The sequence below is a fragment of the Myotis yumanensis genome, unplaced genomic scaffold (genome assembly GCF_028538775.1).
Source record: "Myotis yumanensis isolate MYYU_CA2020_CCGP unplaced genomic scaffold, mMyoYum1.0.hap1 SCAF_8, whole genome shotgun sequence".
Taxonomy (NCBI): Eukaryota; Metazoa; Chordata; class Mammalia; order Chiroptera; family Vespertilionidae; genus Myotis; species Myotis yumanensis.
The window spans coordinates 85835101-85863047 of NW_027223759.1; the positions used below are offsets into that span (position 1 = coordinate 85835101).

Sequence of the window (27947 nt, forward strand, 5' to 3'; positions counted from 1 at the left end):
GTTTATGGAGGGTGAAGAGGAGGGCGCCCTGCTCCCGGATCCTAGGCACTGTGACGGGTGCCTGCAGGCTTTCCCGAGGTCTGGCCACCCCGATCTGAGGCAGGGGGACTGGGCCAGCTCAGACTCCAGCAGGAGAGCCTGAGAACTCAGAGGGGAGGGGGGAAGGGAGGCCGGGGGCTGCTGGGCAGCCCTGGGGTGTGTTCACTTGGCACATTTGAGATGTGCCAGACACTGCTCCTGCTCTGGCCCGCAGGGACTCTTTTAGAAGTAATTGTCTCTTGATCCCTTCTGGCTGTAATTAGAGGGTCAGGTACAGAATTTAGTATCCTTAGGTGAATTTCTGGCCAACTTAATTATAGCAGAAGGATTATGGAGCCACAGCCTCTCATTTTACTGCCCTGGAGAGTAGGAGAGAAATACTCTGCTTTCCACTGGCCGTGCCAGCGCCCCGGTGGGAAAGTTTGGCGGGAAGGCGAGACCTCCCCTTGTGTCTGCGCCGTCCATCTGGAGGCCACAGAACTATTTCTGTCTCCGAGGAATGGAGAGACTTGGATTTCTTTTCTTTCCCTTTTATTCAAGTGCATTTAGTCACGCCCTGTTGCTCTCGCTGCTCAAGCACAGCTCGGCAGCAGCGGGACATCCGCCTTGGCAGCGGGACGGACGGGTGGAGTGTGGGCGCTGCCCCTCACTTTGATGTGAGCACAGATGGGTCCCTGTCACTGTCAGAGTGCAGGGCCCGGCCAGGAAGTTGGGCAGCACAAGGGCCTGCGTTTCGAACCAGCGCTGGGATGGCGTGAACAGGGCGAAGGCCTGAGTTCCTGACTACCTCAGATGACGTGGGGGCTGCTGTCCACGGGTCACGCTGGCGCAGCTCGGGGTTGGAACTTGGGGAATCGCACGACACTGGGAGGACTCTCATGCGGCGTGGTGTCCAGGAGGCAGACGGAAGGGGAGGGCGGGTCAGCGCCAAGAGCCTGATGGTGGATTGGAGGCTGGCCTCCCGTCCCGGCCTGGCTGTGTCTGCACCTGGCCTGCTCCCTCCTCTGGGTCAGGGCCTGCCCTGCCTGTGGCGATTCCAGCTGTCCCTCTGCCTGATGCACAGGCCCAGGCGCCTGAGGCCTGAGGGAGCTCCAGCAAGCCGGCTCAGCGTGTCCCTGCTGGGCCCTCAGCTGTTTCTCCCTCGCCAGGGCTGAGTGGCTTATGAACTGCCCATGTCATTTACTGTCGTGTCATAGTAGCAGGGAACAGACTTAGGCAGTAGCTGGGGGAAGCCCCTCCGGCATCAGACCTGCTGTCACCAGTGGTGCAGCAACAACAGGAGCTTGAGGGGTCTGACCTGAGGCGGGGCAGGCAGCTGCCGAGAGCTTGGAGTGCAGCAGCTCCACCAGGCACCTACCCTGCTCCACCCCACCTACCCTTACCCCAGGGGGCCGGCCCTGCCCACCCCCAGAGGCCCCTGTCGCCTTATTGCCCAGGGGAGCCCTCCGGGGGATGAGTTCCAGCAGAGGGTGGGTGTAACCTGTCAAGCCCCTGGCAAGTGGCTTGTGTCATTGGAACCAGCCCACCACGTGGCTCCCTCTGCCCCCCTCCGAGCAGCCTGCCGGGAAAGGGCCCTCCTGGAGTCAGGGAGGAGTGGCTGTTCCTGCATGGAGCCAGCAGAGCATCTGGAACAGGTCCCTGGTGCCGGGGGACCGTGATGCCCACCTTCTGCGGATGGCGTGCGGAGCGCCTGCTGGTGTGGCCCGGGGGGCCCTGGCTACGGTTCTAGGTCAGCAATATCCCTGGGTCCTAGTGTGACAGGCCGCTCCCTTCTCGGGGCCTCATTCTCCTACTCAGGGCATTTGACGGATGTCTTTGAGGTCTGGTGACATTGGAGCTTTACTGCATCCTAGCAGAGGTGGCCGAGGTGCTGTGAGTGACTCATGGCATCCAAAGTCTCACTCAGGTCCCTTGATAGCCAGCTGGTCTCAGCACGGTGGGAACGAGAGAGCGTGACGGTCTGAGGGAGCAGAGGGGACGGAAGGGAGGCGGTGGCCTCGGGGACAGAGCTTGGACACCCCATGTGGAGCTCCTGGGTATGAGGTGAGCCGTCTCCTTCACGAGCAGTTGGAGCCTCCCCTTTGCCACCTTTCCGTAGTGTCGGGGAGGCTACGTGAGGTGGGGAAGGGACTTGCTCAAGGCCACCAGCCGCTCCAGCAGAGTGGGGTCTGGGGCTCAGGGCACAGGGTGGGAGTCTCCTTCCGGTATGTGCTTTTAGACCATAGGGCCAGTCTTTCCAGGTGTGAAGTATGAATCATACATGTAGCTGCTCTGTGGTTACAGCAGACATATAACATGCTTCCACCTGCCTGGCTCAGGGCACCTCGTGGGTAGTAGCTGCCCCGGCCATGCAGCGCAGGGAAGTGGTAGGAAGCAACCCAGACTGCAGCCAGGTCGCCTGACCCTGCGCAGTATGTGCCTCAGTTTTTTCATCTATAGAATGGACATAATAATAGCACCGACTTCATAGTGTTGTCAGGATTACTCGAGGAGCCCATGTAAAGTGCTGGGCACATCAGCTCTATCTGAGGTCCAACTAAACTATGAGCTTTCACCAGTTTTTCTCTTCTCCGTCTGTGGGCTGTGCCTTAGAAAGTCTGCCCTTCATTAGCCCTTGCTAGCTGACCCATTGAGGCCAGACAGGTAGGGGGAGGCTCTGATGTCAGTGTCTCCCCACTCGAGAGTGGTGGAGGGAGTACAGGGCCGGAAATCAAATCTGGGTCCCAGCCCTTTGCCGCTGGGCCAAGGCTGCCCTGGACACTTGTGCTTGGCGGCCCCGGGCCTCTTGCACTCATCCTTCTCCCCTGCACCCTGAGGTGGAGCAGCCCAGAGGTCTGAAGCTGGCCTCGCCGTGGAATCTCAGGAGACAACTGTAACAAACGCAGATTCCAGGCCACCCAGACCTGCGGAGACAGGGCCTCCCGGGCCGGGGCCCGGCCACGTGCATGTGTGACAGGCTTCTCACTTGCTAGATGCAGCTGAACTGGACCCCGGGATGTGGCGTGACCTCACGGTCACAGGGCTGAGCACAGCGTGACTCGGCAGAGAGCTCCCTCGCTGCAGGAGGCCTCTGTGCCCCCGGAAGCCGCACCACCACTGTTTTGTTCATTGGCTCTGCGGCTTCTTGGCAAGTTTCTTTGAGGTGCATCTTTGCTCTGCAGTGAGGCATCACGTCTGTCCCGGAATGCTTCTCAAATTCAAACACCGGGATGTGCAAACAGGCCAGACCGTGAACATTCCTGCCGAGACGCCGGGCCAGGGGTCCCCCGCGTCATGTGGCCTCACCGTGTCCTGCACTGATCAATGCCTCGAGTCCCTGGTGTCCTTGCCCCTCTCTGTTTCTGTGCCCCCCCTCCCCCACCGTGTGGGCAGAGCACTGTTTGCTCACCATTGAGCCCTGCCCCTGGTAATGATGGTTGAACGAGGGGGTGAATCTGACCCTATCATGCCAGGGGTGTGCCCGGTGGGCTGGTGCAGCCAGCTGCCTCTGCTGGCCCTGCGGTCCCCTGGCACCAGGGTCATTGGGGCTGGCCTGATCCTTGGCCTCTTCTTCCCTCATGAGGCCCCTGGAACTTACCAAGTGGGCCCGCCTCCCTGGCTTACCTGCGCTGCTTGGCTGGGGCACACGCTCTTGCCTTGGGCTGGAAGTGCACTCAGATGTGACTAAGTGGTCAATTATTCTTATTTAAGTGATTTCCAGGATTGCCGCTGATGCTGCTTCTGAGCTTGTTTGAACAGCCCAGCCACATGGAACAGCCAGTTCCCTTCGGACTTTTTCTGGAGAGCAGAGCTCAGTTCCCCAGCAGCTTGGCATACCCAGGAAACGGCACAGCGTGGTGGCCGGGCATCTTCTCTGTGGGTCTGAATGACTCCTGATGGCACGCTGGCGTCGCCTCGGGTGCTGAGGGTTGGAGGCCTGGGCGCAGGGGGAGGGCTGACGCTCCTTTCGGTCCACGGCAGAGCACACGGAAGGGACTGGCTCCTCCCAGCTCCCCGCCTGTTAGCTGTGTGTCCCGGGGCAAGGCAGCTCACGTCTCTGGTCTGTAAAAAGGAGATAATTCCTGGCTATGGTGAGGTGGTGTGGAGGGTGTCTAGAGGGCTAGCAGAGTGCCTGCCGAGATGGGAAGTAAATGTTAGTGACATAAACTGGGTGAGCATTCCTTCTGCACAGCCTGGTCTCACGCACGACACTGAGACCGCATGCCCTAAATGCCACTCAAAGCTGCCATCCAAAATCAGACTGGACGTCCCTTTTCCTCCAGCACAGCAGACCTCTCCCCTCCCCCTTGACCCTGGGAGCCCCTCCCCCGCCTGGCTTCTCTCCTTAGTCGAGGTGGCCGGCATACCTGTTGGACGTGGGACCCACGCTGCTGTGTTCTCTGGCCGGCACTGGGAGCTGGCAAGCTCTGCCCACGCAGAAGGAAGCATCCGAGGGCAGGCACAGGGCTCCTGCTCCTGTTCTCTCCCTGGGCCTGGGCCGCGCCTCCGGGGCACGGCCTCAGTTCTCCTGCTTCATTGTGTCGCGCATGTTAAACTATTACAGTGCTGGGGGGCGGGGGGGCGCTTTGACGCTATTTCCAAGTACAGCAGTCCCCCTTTATCTGTGGTTTCACTTATCCGCAGTCAACCTCAGTCTGAAAATATAAAACGGAAAATTCCAGGAACAAAAAAGCAAGTTTTAAGTTGTGCGCCGTTCTGCATAGGGTGATGGAATCTCGTGCAGTCCAGCTCCATCCCTCCCAGGACACGAATCATGCCTTTGTCCAGGCTCTGCACGCTGTCCGTATCCCTGCCCGTAGTCACTCCGTAGCCACCTGGGTTACACGATTGGTTATTGGAGAGAGAGAGAGAGAGAGAGAGAGACCATATTTCACGTACTTTTTATTACAGAATATTGTTATAATTGTTCTATTTTGCTATTAGTTACTGTTGTTAATCTTGTTGCGCCTGATTAAACTTTATCACAGGTTTAATTTGTGTATGTATGAGAAGAAGCACAGTATTTATAGGCTGGCTTCAGGTATCCGCTTGGGTCCCGTGGGTAAGGCGGACGGCTGTGCAGACCTGGGAGGAACTTCAGGTCATCTCGTTCGAACCTGTTCACTTTACAGATGTGGAAACTGAGGTCCAGAGGCGTGAAGCACAAACAGTCACCTGGTGACACCATTGGGACCGGAAACGGATTTCCTAGGAGTGGACACACTGCCCCTGGCCCTGCCCCCTCCTGGCCCAAACACCAGCTCCCCAAATTGACAGTATTTATGTCAGAAACATTTTCCTGATGTTTGGTTCTGTCAAAACTAATTTTAGCATTTCTCAAGCTGGGTAGAAATATAGCCTCATTACTTTGATGTCAGAGCATAGTTTACTATTAGTATATTCTGGGCTTTATCATTTTAGTCATGTTTAACACGGCTGCACCAGGCACGCACTATTAAATCTGGCTTATTTTACATTCCTGTCCGGAATTATTTATTTGTAACAATTTCCTCTCTATCAAAAGACACAGCTAATGCTGTGTTTTAATGTGTTATTTACACACAAAATAACCTATTTACAACTCAGTATGCGCCGGAGGGAGAATGGATGGGCCCAGTTTCCTGCGTGCTGTTATATCGGAGTTTAACAATCTGGTTTGCTAATAGAACCATTTATCATTGGGGGGGGGGGTAATTTATTTTCTGTTTGTGGCCAGGTCTCACCGCCTCTGATCTCAGGCACATTTTGAAGATAATGGAGTCAGGCCTGGTGTTTGGGGTGGATGTGGGACACCTGGAGGCATCGGGACTGAACATAGAGCCCTTTGGGCACAGGAGCTGGGCCGTCCATGATCTGCAGGTCACCCCTCCTCCCCCACCCCCCACCTCCCAGTTAACAGAGAGAAGGGTGGGTGGACATTGGTGTGGGGAGCAGCAGAGTGGCCCCTGGGGACTGAGAAGGGCTCCAGCCTGGGAGGCAGGTGGAGCTTCCAAAATCCCTCCCCACCTCCCCTCCCCATCTCCCCTCCCCATCTCCCCTCTTCCCCTCCCCTCCCCAGGCACCAGGGAAACAGCCAGAGAAGTTTAAGGCAGATGCCTGCCAAGTCAGTTAGCTTGAAAGCCCAACTTGCAGTGGGAAGGGTCCAGGCGCCACAGAGATGGGCAGTGCTGTCTGAGGACCTGGGGGGCTGGGTGGGTGGGAGGGAGAAGCCTCCTGATTGCCCTGGAGTGAACCCTGGGTGGCTGGGGATCCCAGGTGGGGGTAGCCATGAGACCATGCAGGCTGAGGTCCTGCGGCTCCGGAGTCTGACAGTGGTCACATCCCTCCCGACTGTTGGTGGTGAGGAAAGCAACAGGTGCTTCAACTAGAGGCAGGCAGGTGGGGTCCGCATCCAGGCATGAGTGTGGGCTGCCCTTACCTCATCTGGACATGGGGCCGAGGGAACTCGCCTGGCCAGCTCTGCCGAGGGTGGGTCTGGAATGTGGGCGACCGGGGCTGCTGTCATGGTTCTCTTGGAGAAGGCGTCACCTGCCTGAGAGGGCCTGTGGCCACTCCTGGCTGTATCTTTTCAAAAACATTTTTATTGATTTCAGAGAGGAAGGGAGAGGGAGGGAGCGCCCAGCAGCTCCGCTCCTAGGTATACACCTAAGGCCGTGGTCGGCAAACTGCGGCTCGCGAGCCACATGTGGCTCTGTGGCCCCTTGAGTGTGGCTCTTCCTAAGCCTTAGGAGTACCCTAATTAAGTTAATAACAATGTAACTACCTATATAGTTTAAGTTTAAAAAATTTGGCTCTCAAAAGAAATTTCAATGGTTGTACTGTTGATATTTGGCTCTGTTGACTAATGAGTTTGCCGACCACTGACCTAAGGGAACTGGAAACGTATGTTCATACAAAAAGCCGTGTACAAGTGTTTACAGCAACGTTATTCATAATAGCCAAAATCTTCACCTAAGTGCCCATTAACTAATGAATGGATGAACAAATGTAGCATGTCCACACAGTGGAATATTATTTGGCCATAAAAAGTAATGAAATACTGAGGCATGTTTGGGCTTGCAGGAGCCTTGATAACATTATGCTAGTGAAAGATGCGGACACAGAAGGCCACATATTGTATGACTTCATTCACGTGGACTGTCCCAAACAGGCAGATCCGCAGGGACTGAAGATAGATCAGTGGTTGCCAGGGGCAGAGGGGGCTGGGGTGGACAGAGTGACTGTTCCTGGGTATGGAATGGAGCTCTGTTTTGGGTGATGAAATGCCCTGTAATTAGATCGTGGTAATGGTTGTACAACCTGTGAGTACAATAAAACCTCTGAGTTGTACACTTTAAAGGGTGAATTTTATGGTATGTGAATTATACCTCCGTTTTCATAAAGAAGGGAGAGAGGAAGAAAGGACGAAGGAATAAAGGAGAGAGAGGTGATGGGGAAAGTTAGGGAGGGGCGGGGGCTGTGGCATCGGGCCTGACCTTGCTGTGGCCCTGAAACCCAGGCCGAGTCCCCAGGCTGCGTGAGCCTCGCTGCCCCGCAGGGCGGCCCTGGCTTCCCTGGCCAAGGAGCAGCTTTCTGGCCAATTCCATGGGCTCCAGAAGCTCTAGAATAGCGAGTGGAAGGAGGGCGTTTAATGACAAAGTAAATAATTGCATTAGCGGTGTGAGTGTGGGGGGAGCTGAGTAAATCATTCAGAAAGAGCGCCGGCCTCCGCTAACTCCCAGTTGTTCATCACCAGATTATGCCCTCCCTTGGTCCCTAAGTAATGGATCGTGGCGGTGGAGAGAGATGGCCTGCCCGAGAGCCCGGACCCCGCCAGCCCCGCTGCTGCTCCAGGCTCCTTGCTCTGCGGGGAAGCGCCCCGGGCTGGGGACACCGAGCTGGACAGGGTCAGATTCTTCTATGCTTCTGAGTGGCAGGGGTCTCAGGGGCCACCTGGTCCACTGAGGCCCAGAAAGGGGCAAGGCTGCCAAGGCCACCCAGGGGCATGTGCGGGAGCCCAGGGAGAAGCAGACCGGACTTCGCAGCCCGGGCACTCTCCCTGCCCACAGGCTGCCGGAGGGGTGGGCCGGAGAGCCAGTGCCCTTCCCATCCCTCAAGTGATGTCACAGGCCCCTCAGAGCAGCACCTGTGGAGGGCGTGTGCTGGGCAATTGCATCTCCCGGGAAGTGGCAGGGTTGGCACGTGAGGGTTGCAGTTGTTTGCACACACCCCTCCCCCGCCTCCCGCCTCCCGCCTCCCCTGTTCTGGCCTAGAGCCCTGGGTTTCCCCCTTCACTTCCCTGTCCTCCTGCCTCCACCCCATGGCCTCCACCTGTCCTCAGTGCGTCCCAGCTGGTGGCTCTAGGAGCCGCTCCTCTCCCTGCCCCATGCCTGCCCCTTAGGCTGGCTCCAGCCGTGGCCATGGAGGGTGGGCAGCAGCCAGGGTTAGGGCCGTGCCCCGGGAGGGCCATGTGTGATGTCTGAGGATCCAGGAGGACGGCAGGCAGAAATAGCCTGAACGGACGGCTCATCTCCATAGAAACAGCCAGGATGCTTGTTACGAGTGACAGAAACCCACCTAGACCCCCTGAAGTACATGGAGCCCTTAGCACAGGAAGCCGTGGCCGCTGCAGCTGAGGCCCTGGCGATGCACTGAGCACTCTCCACGCTCGTGGCTGGCTTTCCTCAGGGCCATCGGAGCAGCCTGTCCTCACCAGGGGGCGAAGAGCCCCGCCGGCGAATGTGGGCCCGGCACCCTGAGCTCTGACGGAGAAGTGTCTCCCTCCAGGAAGTTCCAGCAAAAGTCCGGAGTCTTCTCGCTGCCCCTGCGAGCCAGTCACTGAGACCGTGCCCGCCATACCCCTGGGGGCTGTGTGATGTTGGGCAGCCAAATAAAAGTGTCGCCCTCGCTGCAGCCATTGGGAGACACCAGGGAGGGCGGCCCTGTGGACACGCGGTGGGCGGACCCTGAGCCCCAGCTCTTTAGAAGCCGTGATCACTGCTATGGTCGCGCTGTCCCTGGCCTCCTCTTTCGGGCTGAATCTGGAGTGACCAGGCCTGCCTCTTCCCTCCCTCCTGTCCTTGTGAGCGCCCCCGAGGGAACAGGAGTTCCCCTGAGAGGTACCAGCGCCACCGAGAGGCCCTCAGAGGAGGGACACGGGGAGGGTCCTTGGAGGGGGGCCATGAGCGCAGACCTGGGGTGTGCACGAGATGGCCGTGTGGAGGGCGGGCAACAGCGCGCCTGCTTGAGAGCAGGTGTCACCCTGCGAGTAGAGAGACGCCCTTGGACAGGGAGGTATCAGCAGCCATGGGAGCCTGGGATGTGCTGCCGAGGGATTTGGGCTGTGGGACGTAGGGAGCCATAGAAGGGCTTCGAGCAGGGGAGGGACGTTTGGAATAAAGTCACTTTCTTGTTGGGTTGACCTGTGTCCTGTGACAGGAGGCAGTCCATCTCCACAAATGCCATGCAGGCGATGCTGCCAGACGGTGCTGCCCTTCAGGAAAGCATTCCTCCTCTGTCCTTTGGCCTCCCTCTCTCCCGCCTCTCTTGCCGTCCCCGGATGTGTACTGAGGGCCTACTGTGTGCCGGGGATGCTCTGTCACTAGGTGGCTGCGGGAACACGCAGAAAAGGGCTCCTCTTCCTGGAACGGACAGTCCAGTTGGCAGAGACAGGCAAGTCCCCAAATGAATGGGCACGCCATGAGAATGTCAAACGGGGGCTCTAGCAGGCGGGGGAGCCCTGGGGGGCTCGGCCATGTCTCTCAGGGTTGTTACAGCTGCCGCCTCTTCCAGATGTGCTGTGAGGAAAGAGGCGGAGCTGGCTCAGGTGGTCCCCGTGCGGGGCAACCACGTGTGTCCACGGCCCGGGGCCACCTTCCCTGCAGGGGAGGTCAGGGTTCATCAGCAGTGGCTGCAGTGGAGCCCCTCGGAGCCAGAGCCCTGGGTTTCAGCTGCGTGGGAGCGGCAGCAGCCCCATTGGTCCTGGTCTGTCACTTGGGGACGGTGTGTCCTCGCTCGGTGGGCTTGGTCAGGACTGAGGCAGAGGCCCCACAGCAGGGTGGTCCTAAGATGGCGGGAAGGGCCGGCAGCGGGGTGGGTGTGGGGACCGCTCAGGCCCTCCTCTCTGTCCTGACATTGTCACTCCACAGTGGGCCTCTGGGGCACTTCCAGCCCTTGGGGAGACTCTGGAGGGACCCCCTGGTCTCTGTCTGGGATGACGCCCTTTCCGTCCTCCAGGCCCCTCCTCACACGCCCCTCCTCGGCATGCAGGCCCGTCCCCTCTCTCCCTTTCTGGAAGGTTTCCTCCTGGGCGGCCTGCTCAGGTGTGGCCCCAGGTCGGCCCAGGGCCCTGCCCCCTCGCCCGGCCTTCCTGTGAGTCCTGTTCTCCATCCTGCGTGCCCTGAAGGTGAGCCTCCTCTGACAGCAGCAAGAGCAGGTGAGGCTGGAAGGAATGGTGGCTCTCAGTGATTCCCAGGCCCTGACCGGAGGTGAGGGGGGCTCTGTGGGCCTTGTTCCGCGGGGGAGGGGAAGGAGCTGAGTGTGGGGGGAGCTGAGAAAATCCGAGGCCGAACCCGCTACTTCCGAACTCCAAGTAACAGACACTGGTCCTCGGATCCTTGGTGGTGGCGGTCACCCCCGGCATTGAGGCCCCGAGGAGGCCCACGCCAGCTGCTGGTGACATCCCCGGGGGTCCAGGCGAGTGCCCAGGTGCCACCGTACAGAGCGTCAGAACTCGCCTGCTAGGCCTTGTCTCCTGACACTGACCCCATGTCCTGGCTGGGCTGTGGGTGGCCAACACCTTGTTTGTGCACGTATCTCTAAGGAGGAACCGGAAGTTTCTGGGGTCTTAAAAAAACTAAACAAAACAAAGGGCAGAGGCGATGCTTCCTCTGCTGTGATCCTAGGAGCTCGCTGGCTTTGGGGTGGGGGAGGCAAGAGCGGCCTTTGCAAGTTCTTCCCCAGGAGGTGGGCGGAGCGGGCCCACGCGGAGACACAGCCCCCACGCCCGTGAACCCCCCTGTCCAGAAACGTGCCAGCGGCACTCGGGGAACAGCCTGGCCCTCAGCTGGGCTGTTCCTTGGGAGGCAGGGAACCAGGCCCAGCGTCAGACTTCCGGCTGGGGGCGGCCTGGGGCAGATGAACACCCCGTCCTCGCACCCGCCTTTGCCATTCTCGTGCGTGGTCTCGTCTGTACAACTGCCTCGGCCCTTTGTGCTCAGATGCCCCCCCCCCCGCCCCCCCATCCCGCTGCCAGCCTCTCGCCGCCTCCCGCCTTCCCCAAGCGCAGTCTTGCTCCCAGCAGGTCACAGGCTGTGGGCACTGGTCTTGAGGAAAAGGCCGCCCAGCCTCCTGGCCATCGAGGGAAAGTCCCAGGCTGTGCCCCGCTCTGAGGTCACGTGGGCACGCGGCGTCTTGGTTCTAGTCTGCAGGAGCAGGCACCCAGAGGAGGGCCCCTGCCTGTGGTTATCTGGAGGGTGGGCAGGGGGCAGGCAGGGGACAAAAGAGGGAAGGCACCGGTGAAGGGCACCTTAGCGGGCCAGTTACCACCAAGCCTGCAGGAGTTCCATCCCGGGCAACTCCAAGCCTGCGAGACTCTGCCACCCCAGGGGAAGGGAGCCCAGGGCTGACCCCAGCTCCTGCCAGGCCTTGCTGGAAGGCACTCTGTGGGCAGAGTGGGCCTTGGAGGCGGAGAAAACCGCAGACCAGGCGCTGCAGGTGCTAGTGTTGGAAGTGGGGTACACCGCAGGGGAGAGGGCGCCGAGCAGAGCGGGAGCCGAGGCGTCAGCAAGGGTGACAGGTCGCGATTCCGGGCCTTAGGAAGCCTTTCCCGGGCTCTCAGGTTGCTCGTTGAGGTGGATTCCGCCGGCTTGAGGATAGATGAGTGGTGCAGTGGACACTTCCCGGGGAGCAGGGGAGCAGCCGCTGTGGCCGGACAACTGGCCTGGGTGGAAAGGGTCCATCGGGTCTGTGCTCAGAGTGGGTTTGATGGGGAGGAGAACAGAACGGGACAGGACTGCTGCTTGGAGAAGGGGCCAGAAATGGGCTGGAGGGTCCTGAAGGCGCCTTGCTACGTCCTTGAGAAAAGGGCCTGTGTCCTGTCTTCCCGGACGGCCAGTGCCCGGGGGGCCGGGGACGCCCCTCCCAGCTGGCCGGGAATGGAGGAGACAGCCCCCGAGCCCCAGGGACGCCTGACTTATAACCAGTCACTGAAAATATATGCAGCGGAATGAAAAGCTCTGCTGGTGAGCAGGCTCTCGCTGGCCATTGTAAAGATAAGTAACAGCAGTTAGAAGGCCACTTAAACCCTTACCTTTGGGGCGAAGAGGTCTCTGCAGACAGTACGTCTTTATCGGGAAACGTTTACTCATAAAAGCCACAGTGCCGCCTGGAGAGAAGGCATCTGCCCTTACGGAGCGCAGTCCCCTGTACCAGGAGCCGCAAATCACCACGACCGAAAGCCGGGAGAGCGGGCGTTAACCCCACTGCCGCCTTCCTGCCCCCACCAGCGAAGAGACCGGAACTGTCTGCGGTGGCTCCGTGGCTCCACGAGCCGACTCCAAGCTCTGGGCACACGTGGCTCCTGCCCACCGCCCTGGCCTCTAGTGTCGCTCCCCCTCCCCCGGTGCCTGCTTGCTCTCCTGCCAGGCCGCCCCCGCATGTCCTCTCAGGGCCATTGTCCATGCCTCACCCTCCCTTGACACCCAGCCTCTTGCCAGTCCTATCACGGGAGCAGAGCCAGCGAGTGGCATAGGACAAGGGTGTGATGGGCCCAACCCACGCCAGCAGTGAAGCCTGAAGTCTCAGGCTCTGGTGTGGGGCCCCAGCCGCTGTAGGTCTGTGGGTCTGCAGTAGATCTGACCAAGGGGAGAGCGTGGACCAACCGGAACCCGTGGGGACAGGCAGAGCTCACGTCTGCTCCTTCCGGTGACTGCCACCCTCCACGACAGAGCCGGGGCTGCAGAGGAAGCCTCCCTCAGGCAGGTCCTCCCGGCCCAGGACTGTGCGGGCGCCGCAGAGCCAGGCTGCCACGCTCCAGGGAGGGCCGCAGAGTGGCAATGACATGCCAGGCCCGGGCGGTGTGCCTGCTGCTCCCTTAAAAATGGTTGAGGACCCCAGAGAACTTCCATGTACACGGGTTACCTTACTAGAAAAGTAAAGTGAGAAAACTTTAAATATCTTAATTTTTAACTCATTGGAAAATAACAGTAAATCCCTATTTTTATGAAAAGTAACTTTTAAAAAATTAGAGCGACAATGGGATTGCACTTTTATAAACCTCCTTCATGTTGGCTTAGTGGGTTCTCGGTCTGCTTCTGCACTCAGTCCGTTGCCGTCTGGTTGTTGGTTGGAATATGTGGAGGAAGGCTGGCCTCACATAGAAAAGGGGTGACATTTTAAAGGCCTTTCCAGCGAGTAGATATCCTTCTTCGATACTACACCAAAACACGACAGGTACTTGTTTCTTAAACGAACAACATGGAACCTGAAACCGCATCAGAGACCTTTCTGTGTTCTGTCCATTACCGTCCATGGGCAAGCTCACACACCTTGCAGCTGGAGAGTGGTTTCACTCCTGTGTTTATGCCATTACGCGTTAGTCATTTGGAAATACTGGCTGTCGGAGTGGTGGCGATTTCCAAATGCACAGGGACAGGCGAGAGATGAGTCGCATCTTGGTATCACGGAGAAGCGCAGGGACAGTGCCCTGCCCTGACGGAGGACCTCTGCTTTGCACGCTCCCCCTCCAGGCCTCGCAGGGTTCAGCTGTGACAGCCCACGCCAGAACCGTCCCGGGAAAGGAGCCCTTGGGAATGACGTGTCAGCTACACCAGCACCTCCACGGTCCCTCCCAGAGCTCCGCCGGCAGCCCTCGCTCCCACCTGCCCTCTGGCTGTCCTTCCTCGCTCCTCCTCCTGCTCCCTTTCTTGGCAGAGCTGTGTGTGCTGCCGGTCCATGAGGACCCTGCCCTGCCCATCGCCCAGCGACTGTGCGGGCCGAGCTCCCCGTGCTGCCCAGTGCCGTGGGCGGTCTGGTGGTCTTCACCCTCTCCTCCCAGCCTCGCAGTGCTTGCCACCCCTCCTCCCCATCTGCTGTCCTGTCATCTGGCTACAGCTCTTTGGGAGACAGGCTGCTCTGGGCCCAGTCCACAGGTTACTTTAACATCACAAAGGTTGGCAGCACAGACATGCAAGGCAGTTCCTCCGGCCTGGCGCTCCTGCTCCATTTGAAAGTGGCCTGTTTATTACTTTTTATATCGTCTACCTACCCTCAGACTGCAGGGCCCCCAGGGCTTGCCCCGAGGGGACAGCATTACCAGCCCTCACTCCTATAGGATGGAGACTGGAGACCTGTGCCCCCACATGGCCCAGGATGCAGGTGCCATGGAGCCCCCCGTGGCAGCACCTTCCTGACGCCTGCACCCACTGCTCCTCAGGAGGCCCAGGAGGCCCGACTTGCCTGCTGAGTCACCGTGAGCGAGGCAAAGCCTGGGATTTTGCTGCCGGCCCTCCTTCTCTGCCTCAGGCCTCCCCCGTCATCCTGCTTTTGCTTCAGGTGGCTGGACCTGCACTTGGCAGAGCTCAGAGCTGCTTGAGCTTTAGGCCCCACCCCTTGCAGAGGGGTGATGGGAAGAACCAGAACACTCCCAAGAGCCCCAAGAGCCCCAGCATCCATCCTTGTGGGGTGGCAGCGCCACCTCTAAGCCTGGGGGGTGGCGGTGGAGGAGGACAGCACCTGCCTGGGATGGGCTGGCCTGTGTTTGCACCAGGGCTGCCATTTGGTGCATTCAGGGTTCTGCCTCATCCAAGAGGAAAACAGCCCAGCTTCCCTGGCAGCCCCTGGGAAGGAGTATGTAGGTGCCAGTGGCCCAAAGCCGACCTTTCCAACTGGCTGAGTCCTCAGCGGGTGTTGAATGGCTCGGGGACTCCGTGCAGATAAAGCCAGGGGCCAGGCTAACGTGTGCTAACTCCTTACAGAGACCAGCAGGTCCACTAACATGCTGTGTCCATCTCGCCTGCTCCCCGCCTGCCTCCCACACCCCCAGCCCCAATACAAGCACTTCTGAGCCGCCTGCGCTGGTCTGGGCTCTCAGGCCAGTCCCTGCAGGGGACCCGCCCCAGTGTCTTCCTCTAGGCCTCTGCCTCTCCAAATCCCCAGGCTCCTTCAAGGCCAGATTCAATTAGTCAATTCTGTGTAATTCAAAAAGCATTTGGGTGTTTATGGAAGGCCCGCTGGCTAGCAGGTTGCCAAGGCTACCCGGCTATGAAGTGGGTCAGCCAGGACTTGAACTTGAGTCCCTTTGAGCTCCAAGGACAGGCCCCTCTTCCTTTATAGTGCTGCCTCCCTCCTCCCACCCCTGGTAACATGCTTATCTAGAGGATCCCCACACCCCTGCCCTCTTTAATTTATACCTACCTCCTCACACCCACCTACCTACCTACCTAGGTTTATGTGCTAAGAAAACACAGAAACCTGTTAGAATTGCTTCTAAACCAAGGATCCAGGGGCACTGAGTAAGGGCCCTTCTACTTCCTGTGAGGCCCTGAGGCATAGGGTGGGGGCACAGGGGCTTCTTGTCCTTTCTGGGTTCCTGGCTCCTGTGGGTAGACTGAGTGCTAAATGCCCTCCAGAGGGGTGAGCTCTGGGCTGCACTTTCATGGGAGTACCGATAGCAGATGACCCAGTGACAGGATACTGTGATGCAGAATGCTTTCACGGTCTCCATCTGTGTCCTCTCTGCCATTGAGCCACTGAGCCCTGACAGCAGACACAGAGAATTCTATGGCATGAGACTTGGTCTCTTATAGTCCATCTGAGAGGCTTTGTGACTAGCTGCAGGCATTCACCAGTCATCGTGTCAGTCCCTATGCCAGCGGTTCTCAACCTGTGGGTCGAGACCCCTTTGGGGGTCAAACAACCCTTTCACAGGGATCTCCTAAGACCATCGGAAAACACATATATAATTACATATTGTTTTTGTGATTAATCACTATGCTTTTATTATGTTCAATTTGTAACAATGAAATTGGAGGTCACCACAATATGAGGAACTGTATTAAAGGGTCGAGGCATTAGGAAGGTTGAGAACCACTGCCCTATGCAAACACCCCACCATCTGAGCCCACAGGGGGCTCCCCAGTCAGAAGGAGGGACTGACAAGCACAGGATTTGCACATCAATACGGTGAGGACTTCAGGAGCGTTCGCCCCAGATGCTTCCTCCTGCCCCTGGGGGAGGAGCGGCAGGGAAGGCTTCCTGAGGAGCCGGCCTGGCTTCTGAGGGCTGACTAGGGGTTCACCGGGCAGGAAGGTGTCACAGAGAGAGCAGAGTGGGAGCTCCGAGTGTGTGCACTGGGGACTGCTGAGTGCTTTGAGGGGGAGACCTTCCCCAGCAGCTTCTCCTGAGGCATCACCCCTAGAAAGACGGGGGCTCACGGGGGCGGGTGGAAGAGAGCTCCACGCTGGGCCTTTGCCCTCTGCCTGGTTCTCTGCTCGGCCTGAGCTCCCTTGGCTCCGTGGGAAGCAGGGCACTGTATGAGAGCGGTTCCTGGAACAGTGTCTCCTCCCCTCATCCACGGGCCGCTTTCCTGCCGAATCTGTGCTCCCAGCTGTTGCCCTCCTATTTGCTGACTTCCCAGCGACTGGGCTGTGGGGCCCGGGAGAGGGACTGTGCTGTCAGCCTGGCTGGGCGCCCTGGAAGCCCAGAGGGTTAAACCACCCAGCCAGCTGGTGAGCATTCGTCCCCGCTCCCTCTCCGGATCCCGTCAGAGGCCGAGCAGGAGGAAGGGAGGCGGTGGCTGAGCAAGGCAGGGCGCTGCCTCCAGGGGCTCCGGTGGGCTCCTGGCCGACCCTGCCCGCTCCTCCCAGGTAGGCGGGTGTGGTTGTGCTGCCTTTGGAGGCTGTGGGACGGTCACTGCCACGGCCCGCACACCTGTGTGTGGCGCCGTGTGTGTCTGCGTGTCGTCTCTCCGTGAGCGTTCGCCTCCCACAGTGGCAGGAACTTGGGGGAAAGGGAAAGGGCGTGGGGCTGGAGGAGAGCAGCTGGGCTGCCTGGTGGGAGGCCCTGGCTTTTCCTTGGGCACTTAAGTGTCGGGCGGAGAGGATGGCGGCCTCGGAGCTCAGGTGTGCGGACAGGTGTGCGGGAGGCGCCAGGGCAGCGGTTTGCTGAGGGGGCCTCAGCGCCTGTTTCTCAGTCCCTGACCAGGAAGCCTTGGAGGGCGGGTGGGGGGGGCTGCCCTGTGCCGATGCGCTGACTAGTGTGTGGCCTCCCGAGGTTTCAGACGCCTTGCCAAGACCCGGGGCCCGCCCCGCTTCTGGGGAAGTGGGAAAAGTGTGCGCCGGGCCCGGAGCACCAAGCCGTGCCAGTCCACCATTCCTGCCGGGCGGGCCGGCCTGGCATGGCTGGGGAACTGCCACCCAGCGGCGCCGGGGACAGTGCTGCCCCGGGTGTCTGCAGGGGAGCGCCACGCAGCCGCAGAGGCCCAGCTGTGCCCCGGGGTCTGGTGGCTCCTGGGCTTATGGAGTGAAGTACCAAGGGCTGGTATGTGATGTATTTTCCTATTGACTGGATGTGGAGAAAAATGCCCAAATTAGGGACGGGCCTGTGTCTCAGCCAGCAGCACCGTGAGCGAGCGTCCACCGCGGAAGGAGCTAGCAGACACTCAGGCGACAAAAAAGGGCATCTCCGCTCTGGGGAGGGTGTTTGGTCCCATTCTGACCAGGCTGTCGCACCCACGGGGAGGGGGTGACGAGCATCCAGGGGTGCGTCTGGCCCAGCCCCAGACTCACAGGTGTGGTAAGGCCTGGATGCCTGGCAGAGCTGGACGGGAGGATGAGGAGGAGAGGTTACGGGTGGGCCCAGTAGGGGGCCCGCACCCTCAGGGGGGCGCCCGGCCCACTCCCTCCATCCTCCTCAAGTTGTAGACTGTCACATGTACTCAGAAAGACGCTTTTTCTGCTTTGCCCCAACCAGCCCTTTACATGCGACCCAAGTCTCTGCCACGACCCTCGGAGGCAGGTGCAGCCCCCACTTTACAGATGGGGGAACCGAGGCTCTTCACTGTTGGGGACCTGTCCAGGGCACCAGCTGGACAGCAGAGGGCTGGGCTGCCATGCACAGTACCCGTGGATGCTCTTGCTGGGCGGTGATCCCACGGGGCCCGGGGAGAGTGGCCGTGGGAGCGGGTTGCTGTGCTCCATGCCTCTGACTTGGAGAGGAGGCTGCTGTGGCTGAGGCCTGGCTTAGTTCATGTTCACACTCTGCCCCTGACCTGCCGGATGGGTCCTGGAGCAAGTGGCTTCATGAGCCCTCCGGACCTCAGTGCCTTGTTTGTAGAGTTCCCACGGTGGGTATCAGGATCATTGCAGGCTTTCAGCGAGCTGCCATCTGCGAAGCACTGGGAACACAGTGCCTGGAAGGCGATACCCTCCCAGGAAGTATAGTGGGTGAGGGCAGACTTCCAGAGCTTCACTGGTCCCACACTGGGCTGTGAGCTCTACACCTGCACACAGTAGGTGCTTCAGGCAGTGTAGTGGGGACTGGTATGGTCTGTGGCTCAAAGCCCATGGACAGAATGGCTTTGGCAAGCTGGTTCTCAGCAAGCAGCCTGGTGGGTCATAGGGCTCCCGAACCTGTGTTCCCCCAGCTCTTGGGCCTACCCTCATCCTGGGGACTCCTGGTGCCCATTTGCCACAGTTAGCACCAAGAGAGGTTGTGCCCCACCCCCAGCCCCTTAGTACATGGTGAAGGTCATAAAGATAGGAAACAGGAATACATGCAAATTACATGGTCACCATTTTTCTGATTATTAAAGCAATCTAAAAATTGTGATTATTGCAGAAAAGCACAGTAAATATCAACATATTCTTCCCTGATTCTTCCTCCCGTCTTTCATTCGGTAGCACATTTCTTTCCAGGCCTTTCTTACTACACAATAATTTCTTTCCAGTGCTCAGTTCAATGAAGGAACTTTATAAAGCAAAACCTGAAATGACTCTCTGGGCTTCTGGAATTCAGAGCTTCAGAGGAAATGATACTAATGCAGCCAAAATGGCTAATTTCTCATTTATTTAAAATATACCTCTGCAGATAACCCAGCTCCTCCTTCCCCAGCAGGGTTGGTCTGTTCTCCATGGAGTGGTCTAGCAGTGGCCGGCCAAAAGGGTGTTGGAGAGACACCTGGACAGGTGTGTGCAGAGTCTATAGTGAGAGGCAGGTGAAGGGCAGGCAGGCAGCTGGGGTGGGCCTCGCTCCTGTCGCGGCCGGTGGCCTTGTTTCCAAGGTGAGGCAGCATTAGCCATGTAGCAGGCTGCACACCGGCTTTGTTATGCCTTTTGGTCCCTGGACTTAATGAGTTCTGCAGGGACACTCTGCTGTAGCTAAAGATCATTTACCTGAATTGCTTTTTAATTTCTGCAGTGGGAGGCTGCCCCTGGCGCAGTATAATTACATTATAATTTACAGTAATCCCAAATCTATAAATTCAGCCATCCTGGCGGGGGAAGGGCTGGAGCTATATGGGGGTGGGGGAGAGAGGACCCTCCCATCAGTAGATTAGCCTCTGTTTCTAGGTGCAGGTTCAGCCAGTGGGCAAGTATGGGAGAGGCAGAGAGGGAGACACGTCTTGCCCAGGACGTGCTGAGGTTTGCTTTAACGCTAAGAAGCATTCCGTCTGGAGCTGGCTTGTGGCGGGGACTCGGCTGTAATTCAATATCCCTCTGATCTGCCAGCTTGTGGCAGCTTTGCTGTGGGCCTGGGGGAGCACACGGAAGTGGGTAGCCTGGAGACATGCATGGAACAGCTGGAACTGGAGGAAGGGTTCAGAATGCTCTCCCGGATTCTCTCCCCCGCTGTGGGCTCAGGAGACGAGACATGAGGCTCAGGGCAGGGTCTAGGGCAGTGATGGCAAACCCATGACACGCGTGTCAGAGGTGACACGCGAACTCATTTTTTTGGTTGATTTTTCTTTGTTAAATGGCATTTAAATATATAAAATAAATATCAAAAATATACATATTTGTTTTACTATGGTTGCAAATATCAAAAAATTTCTATATGTGACATGGCACCAGAGTTAAGTTAGGGTTTTTCAAAATGCTGACACGCTGAGCTCAAAAGGTTCGCCATCACTGGGACTCTAGGGAATGCTGGTTGGTGATTGGGACACTCATCCTGGCTGGGAACTTAGGGAGCCACGTGGAAGCTGAGCCCTGAGGGGTTCTCACGGGCAGGGACAGGATGGCCAGCACCTACGGTACAGGCTGAGAGAGCTCAGTGGCTCAGAGCTTTTTATTCCACCCACCTCGCTGAGATCCACTGTCTGTGCCCACGGAAGGATTTACACCGTGGTCGCCGTTAGCTTTCCATGTCACTGTGTGATTTGTCCCATTCTTGTAAAACCACACACAAAGCAAAATGTTCATACTTTCTGTTCACAAAAGCAGTTAGTTAATTAATGGAATTATGTAGTGCATTAACATCATAAAATAAAGAATAATAGTTCTTTACCATTTATTAACTGTAGAAATCTAAATGTTCATTATCTTGGGTGATTTACATTGGAATGACTTTTTAAAAAAATAAAATTGGGAAGCCATCGCCTAGCAGAAACAGCAGCGGAGCTTGGTTCAGAGAGGTTAACTCACTTACCCCAAGTCACACAGCTGTTGGGAGGAGATGAGGCTTGGGAACAAGAACGTGTGGATGTGATCCCTGTATGTGTGAGTGTAGGGCATGGAGAATGGAATGTGGGAGCAAAAATAATTTGTCTTTTCCCAGAGCCCACTGGTGGGCGGGGGGGGGGAGGGGTGGCGGGGGGGGGGGGCAGTAGGGAAACCTTGATCTTGATGTTACCTGTTCTCCCAGAGGTGGCCACTGGAGAAGTGGAGCCTACCCTGGGGTGTGGAGTCCCTGTCCCACTGGAGGGGGTGTTCGCCCAGCCTGAAGAAGCTGGGGGTCCTCTAGGCTTGGCTCCTGCGCCCGAGTGCTAGGCTCAGATGTGGAACTGACTCCAGAGTGGCCTCCAAATCCTCGCGTCTGGCTAGTGCCCCTCGCTCTCTCTCTGGCTGAAAACCCTTTCCTGCCCCCACAGCCTACACCAGGGCTTCTCCTCCGCCATGAGTCTGTGCCTCCCCAGGCGGAGCCTGCGCTGTGTCTGTCGGCAGGGCCTGGGCCTGCCTGCCAGGAAATGTTTGGATAACCAGGCGGAGATCACAGGGACGCCTCCTTCCTGTGTCTGCTGGTTCACAGATGTCCCTGCACGAGCCTCAGTGCTCAGAGCTTTGTACTCCAGCTGTGGCCCAGTGGTATCCCTGTGAGGGACAGGATGCCAGGGGGAGAACCCCACAGGCCCTCGCTGCTAGGCACTATGGGAGGCGGCTGGGTGACGGCTGCCTTTGTTGTGACAGAGCGGAGCGCTTGGCCTCAGCCAGGCTCTGTCCAGAGACAGCTGCGTGCTTGCAGCCAGCCAGTGGGGCAGGCGGGAGGGAGCCAGGGCTGGCGTGCACCTGCATGCACCCTACTTAGCAAATCCACTCGTGAGAGGCAGAGACCGCCACAGAGGGAGATGGAGCGCCCACTTTTCCACTGAGTGTGCCGGAGCGGGATTGGAGTGAAGGTGGGAGCAAGCATCACTGGTCTGCATCCCGGTACGCTCACTCCTACCTCGTGCACCGTGAGCTCCTGAGCTAGAGTTTGTGCTTCTGGTGTTTCTGCCTTGGGGTTCCATGTGTGGCCTCTGCACACAGCTCTGTCGGCTGCTGTTTGGATGGGGGCAGCCTGTGTCTCCACACAGAGGAGCCCTGAGCTGGACTCGTGAGGCAGCAGGTCTACATCCACGTGGGGCCTCCCTGGGGTGTGCGAGGGCGCTTTGGGTTCATGGAGGTTTTTGTCTAATGGACTCACATTAGCCTCAATCCCTGCAGTCGACGAGGACCCCCTGTGTTCACTTTTACAGAGTTGGGATCTGCGACTGAGACAGAGGAGGTGGGAGAGGTGCATTTGCACCCCCGCCTTGGGATTTCAAAGCCTGTGGCCTCTCCACTTTAGGTCCCCGGGGAGTGATTTGAGAATCAGGCAGCTAAGTCTCTTCGTGATGACTGTCCCAGTGGTAACCGTTGGAGCCCATTTTGGAGCATGGCAGGCACTTGCGCTTTCTCTGTCCTCCCTTCAGATGCTGGGCACATCCCCTGCGCATTGTACCTCCCCACCCCCCGTGCACCACTGGGGCTCCCAGCTCGAGGTGGGATCCCACCATCTCGCTCTCTCATCCTGAGTCCATGAGGGACCGCTGTGCCCCCGGCTCCTAGAACAGCCTGGCACCGTGTCAATAAGTGTGTGTGCTCCAGGGATGCAAACCTGCCCCGCAATGCAAACCCGAAGCCCAGCTGTCCTGCCCATTGCCATCTTCTCCCACGGTGGGGGCTGGCCCAAGTGCAAGTTTCTGCTGATGCTTGTTGCCAAGTGGTGAACCCAGCCCACTGAGTCAGGGCCTCTGCGTGGGAGCAGGTGAGGTCAGTGCGGTTCACACCCACTGCCATGGCCAATATCAAAACAACAGAAAAATAACAAGTATTGGCAAGGATTGGGGAAATTAGAGCCCTTATGGTGGTGGGCATGTAAAATGGTGCAGACACTATGGAAAATAGTATGGAATTTCCTCAAAAAAAGTAAACCTGTAACTCCCGTACGATCCAGCAATGCCACTGCTGGGTGTATACACAACAGATTGGAAGCAGGGTCTTGAACAGATATCTGCACACCCGTGTCCACAGCACCATTACTCACAACAGCCGAGGGGGCAAGGAACCAGGTGTCCATCAACAGATGAACGCGTGTGCGGCGTGTGGCGTGGACATGCAGTGGGATGGTGCTCAGGCCTAGAAGGAAGGGGATGCTGACACAGGCTGCGATAGGGGTGAGCCTGGGGACAGGATGCCAAGTGAGGGAAGCAGCCACAAAGGACAAGAACTGTATGACTCCGTTTACACGACGCACCTGCGTAGTCACCTTCCTGGAGACGGGAAGCAGAGTGGTGGCTGCCGGGGCTGCGGAGCGGGGCCCAGGCAGTTAGTGTTTAACCGGAACAGAGTTTCCATTTGGGAATGGACAGATGTTCTGGAGGGGGACGGTGGGATGGCTGCACAACCATGTGAATGGATGTAATGCCACTGAACTGTACACTTCTAGCCGTTGAAGTGCTAAATTTTATGTTGTGCATATGTTGCCACAGTACTTAATTTCAATAATTTAAAGAGTCCGTGAGGAGCAGACCAAAGACCGTGGACTGGTGAAGCTGCCAGGAGCCTTGGGCGGTCTGAATCCCTGGCGGCACGGAGGCAGGTGCACGCCGGGCCGGGCCTGGGTGTCCTGGGGAGATGCTCATTTGGACCTGAGGCTGCTGTTCCCTGAGAAACCGACCGTCAGGCCAGCCTCGCGCCCGAGTCCCGGCCTGGGACTTCCAGGACGTGGAGCTCTCGCCCAGACAGACGCTGAGGGTGGGATGTGGGGAAAATAGGTGGGGTTGAGAAATGTAGTCTGACTTCTTTCTTCCAGCATTAGCGCATTACAGGCGGGCTGAGGGTGCTGGGAAGAGCAATGAAGGTCGTCGGCTTCCCTCTCCCTCTGCCCTCGCAGCCTGCGCACCCGCGCACAGCCCGAGGAGTCTGTCCTGCCTGTGTCTCCTCCAGTCCCCGCCTTGGGAAAGAAAAGAAAGTTAAATTCATATTAATTACAGCCAAATCCGCTCAGTAAGCACTTGCTGAATGTGCTTGGAGATGAGGTTTAAGCTCCCCTCCAAACAAAACGGTGAAATGAAAGGAATAATTTATTTGGTCAGACATATAATTTGCCACGTTATTCCACTTCTCTTGTTACTAAAATGGATTCTCTGCTGAGACCGTGACTTCCAGCTTCCAAAAAAAATCATTGTCCACCTCACTGTTCCTCCCAACCTGCCCAGAAGGTCTGCCGGGCCCCACCGGCCGAGGCCGGGCCCAGGGCGCTCAGAGGAGGCACGCAGCGCACACTCCCCCACACCTACACACGAGTGTGCACACACTTATCCACACACTCACGGTTACACATACTTACACACATATGCACACTCTGACAGTGACAAACAGCCATCGCCACACACAGCATCACATACATGCACACCACACACTTATACGCATCCCTCACACACTTACAGGCACGCATCTGTGCACACATCACACACATAGTGTGCATGTGAAAAACAGACACTGAATCAAAGCTGGTTAGTGGTTCAGTAAACTATCTCTTTCTATGTGTTTACAGAGTGGCCCATGGTGGGACTCTGGTCGTATTTCTGACCATAGCTCATGTTTTTATGAGGGCACTTTACTCACAGGTAGTTGTGTGATTAAGGCCTCGCATCCTGGAGTTGGACACCGCCAGGGTTGAGTCCCGCTCGGCCACTTGCCAGCTGTGTGGCGCTCAGCATGTAGAATGAGCCCCAGCCTGTTTTCGTCTCTAAATGGAGATAACAAAGTGTTGGCCTCATAGGATGCTTATGAGGAATAAATCAGATTGTGCGCAGTAACTGTTTCCCAGGAGGTCCTTGTCCCTGTTGGCTGATATGGCAGGCCCATAATGCCTGGTATCCCCTCCTTCACCCAGTGTCCTGTTGGCCGAGGCTGTGGGCCAGGGCCTGGGGTGGCTGCAGGAGGGGCTGTGTAGGCCGGAGATCCTGCATGCTCACCAGGACCCTTCCCTTTTGGGGACTCCTTCCCCGGGGCTCTGGATATCCAGAGGCAAATGTGGGGCCAAATTCCCCTGAGCCTGGCCCCATTGAGTCAGCGCTGTGCTGGTTGTTAGGGAAGAAGGGTGCTTGCCGGTGGTGGGCCCGAGTCTCAAGGAAGGCGGGGGGTGCCTGTGTGTGTGCCCGTGAGTCCACGCTGTGCTTACAAGAGGCAGCTTTTGAGCAGAAGAGCTGTGGCTGACAATGGGGGACGGTTCGGATTCATCGTTCGCTGTTGCCTGGGTGGGAGTCTGGTGGTGTGGGCAGAGGCCTTTCTAACGGCCCCCAGACCCTGGGCAGGTCACTCCCCGTCTGCACCCTCAGCCTGAAACCTGCCACCCTGCGCGCCTGCCTGGACGGGCTTCTGGTGCAGCCACGGAGGCCGTGCAGCGCCACCATCAGGTAGTGTGGGCCCCTCCTTGTCGCTGTGTGTGTTTTAATGGCTTAGATCAGTGGTTCTCAACCTTCCTAATGCTGCGACCCTTTAATACAGTTCCTCATGTTGTGGTGACCCCCAACCATAAAATTATTTTCGTTGCTACTTCATAACTGTAATTTTGCTACTGTTATGAATTGTCATGTAAATATCTGATATGCAGGATGTATTTTCATTGTTACAAATTGAACATAATTAAAGCATAGTGATTAATCACAAAAACAATATGTAATTATATATGTGTTTTCCGATGGCCTTAGGCGACCCCTGTGAAAGGGACGTTCGACCCCAAAGGGGTTGCGACCCACAGGTTGAGAACCGCTGGCTTAGATCCTTCTGCCTACAGAGAGTTCCCAGTGCCCTCTGCCCCTGTGCCATGCCCAAGCCCCAGCAGACCCTCCACTCCCGGGCGCTGGATGAGCGGCATGGAGCTGGCTCCCCAGGGAGTGGGTTTGCTGAGCCTGTGCTTGTGTGGGTGTGGGCACTGTTATCCGGTGCCAGGCCCCGCCCCCGTCTATGGGGAGGGCTTCCTGGTGTGGAGACGTGTGTCCCACGGGGTCACAGTGCAGCCCTGTGTGGGCCTGCGAGCCCGCTTCACCCAGGCGAGGTGACAGCTCAGGGCAGATGGGGGGCAGTGGTGTGTTACCTGGGGCTGCTGCAGGCCAGGCCAGTGCCGTATACTTTAGAGGACATGGGAAGGGGCAGGGGTGTCCGGTGGGCGAGGTGTTTATCCAGAACCTTCCTGGCCAGGCCAGCGTGTGAGGCAGCATCTCCCTGCCTGTGTGTTCCGAGCTCTGTCTGTCTGCACCCTCGGGTGGCTGTCTCTACCTCTTCCTCTCTCCTCGCTGTCCTTGTCCGACCTGTTTGCTAGTCTGTGTACCGCTCCTTCTGCCACTGGTTCTCCCATTCCGTCCCTGTGCCACATCGCTCCAGCCTTCAATGTCGCTGTCTCACCCTCTGCCTCTGTCTCTGTCTCTCTGCCTCTCTTTTTTCTGTTCAGTCTCTGATTCTCTGCTGTCCTACCTGTTTGTCGCCGGCCTCTCTCTTGTGTCCATCTGGCTCTGCACATGGGCTCATCCTGGGTGGCAGTGGTCCCTGCCCTGTGCCTGGCCGCCCTCTGCTGGGCCCCGGAGCAGACGAGTTCCTTGAGGGCATTCCGTCGGGCCCCTGGGCATTGCTCTAACTGGGCGGTCAGCCGAGTTCCTCCCAGGAAAGCTGTCAGGGGGGACTGCCCTGCCTCTCGCTGCAGGGGGACCAGCACCAGGGGCAGCCTTAGAGCCTGGAAGCACCCGGTTTTCCTGAGAGAAAGGCTGTGTGCGCACAAGCCAGACGGGCTCATACCCAGGAAAGAAAAGTTGGGCTCCGAGTACTTTTATTCCTTTTTCTTGGTGGGAGGTGTTCAGCAAAATAAGTTTTCATTCTGAGAGCACTCTCCCTGCACCAGCACCTGTGAGAGAGCTTTGTCACAGCCCGAGGGTCCAGGAGGGTCCACGAGAGGTCAGGAAGGGGCTCGTGCACGTCCAGGGCCGGGAGTGCAGATTTCTCTCGTTTGGACACTCACTAAGTCTCTTAACCTCGCCAGGCCCCAGTGTCTCCCTTGTAAATGGGGTTAGTCGTGATTCCCGCCTCACGGGGCTGTCGTGGGGATTAGATGAGGCTGAGCCTACAAAGTACCCGCTGTGGTCAGGTTGTCCTCAGTGCTGTTGGATTGGGAAATGCTCTCAATACCATAGCCCAGAGTCTCAGCCAGGGGAGTGGCCGGGGGGTGCCCGGGCTGCATTGTGGGGCACGGGGAAAGCTTGCACCCCACACAGACTCCATGGTGAGTCCTTTAGTTGGTTCTTTCTACCCCCGTAAACAGCCAGGAACGCTGTGTGGTGTCTGCTCGGTGGTGAGGGTGTCGGCAGATGGAGGCCCCGGTGCATGTCCACTGGTCCAGGCTGGGCCCGCGGTTGCATAAGGCAGGGCTCCAGGGCCCCCGCTGCGCACGGCGGGCGGCCTGCGTGAAGAGGCAGCCAGCTCTGTGAGCCCGACCCAGGCCCCGGGCCTTCTCCAGGGTGCTTGGGGCAGACAGCTCTGTTCAACCCAGAAACTCAGCTGCTTGGGGCTGGCATTTGCGTCTGCCCGTGGAGGCGACAGCGTGTCCACCTTCTAGTTCTAACCGGGGCCGCTGTCCTGCCCTGGGGAGTGCTGGCTGAGACTGCATGGCGTGTGCTTGGCCAGTTGGGAAGTAAGTGACTTTCTGCTTTGAAGGGACCTGCCCTTCTGGGTGGTGACCTCCTGGCTAGTGACCCGGGCAGGACTTCCTGAGCCCCAGGCTGCTGAGTCCTTGGGAGGAGACATGGCTGTTCGGGAGCAGCAGGCCCAGGAGGAGGGTCCCCATGGGACAGCGGCCCAGTCGCCTGGGACTGGGACAGCCGGGAGGGATGGTGATGGGATGGTGGGAGCTCGGAAATCCGGTCACAGGAGAGGCTTTGGTCCAGGAGCCTGGGCTTGGGTTTCCTGGCTGTGTGACCTTGGGCAAGTCACCACACCCCCGGGAGAGCCGTTTCCCCACGTGCAGAGCCCAGAGAATCTGGCCCTGCAGGGCCCTTGCGGGCTGGGGAGTCTTCCCCACAGTGTGGTAGTGAGGGGCAGTGATAGGTAGCGAGGGGTAGCGAGAGGTACCCCTCCAGGTGCTGCCTCCCTGAGGCTTTTCTCTCCTGGACACTGGTGCTGAGATGTCGCAGCGCCACCTCCCACCTCAGAAGTCACCCC

General features: G+C 58.1%; 1 protein-coding gene across 1 annotated transcript in view; it reads left to right on the forward strand.

The window, feature by feature from the left end:
* Positions 1-27947, forward strand: part of GLI2 (GLI family zinc finger 2) — a 225570-nt gene that overhangs the window by 59894 nt on the left and 137729 nt on the right. The window lies entirely within an intron of this gene.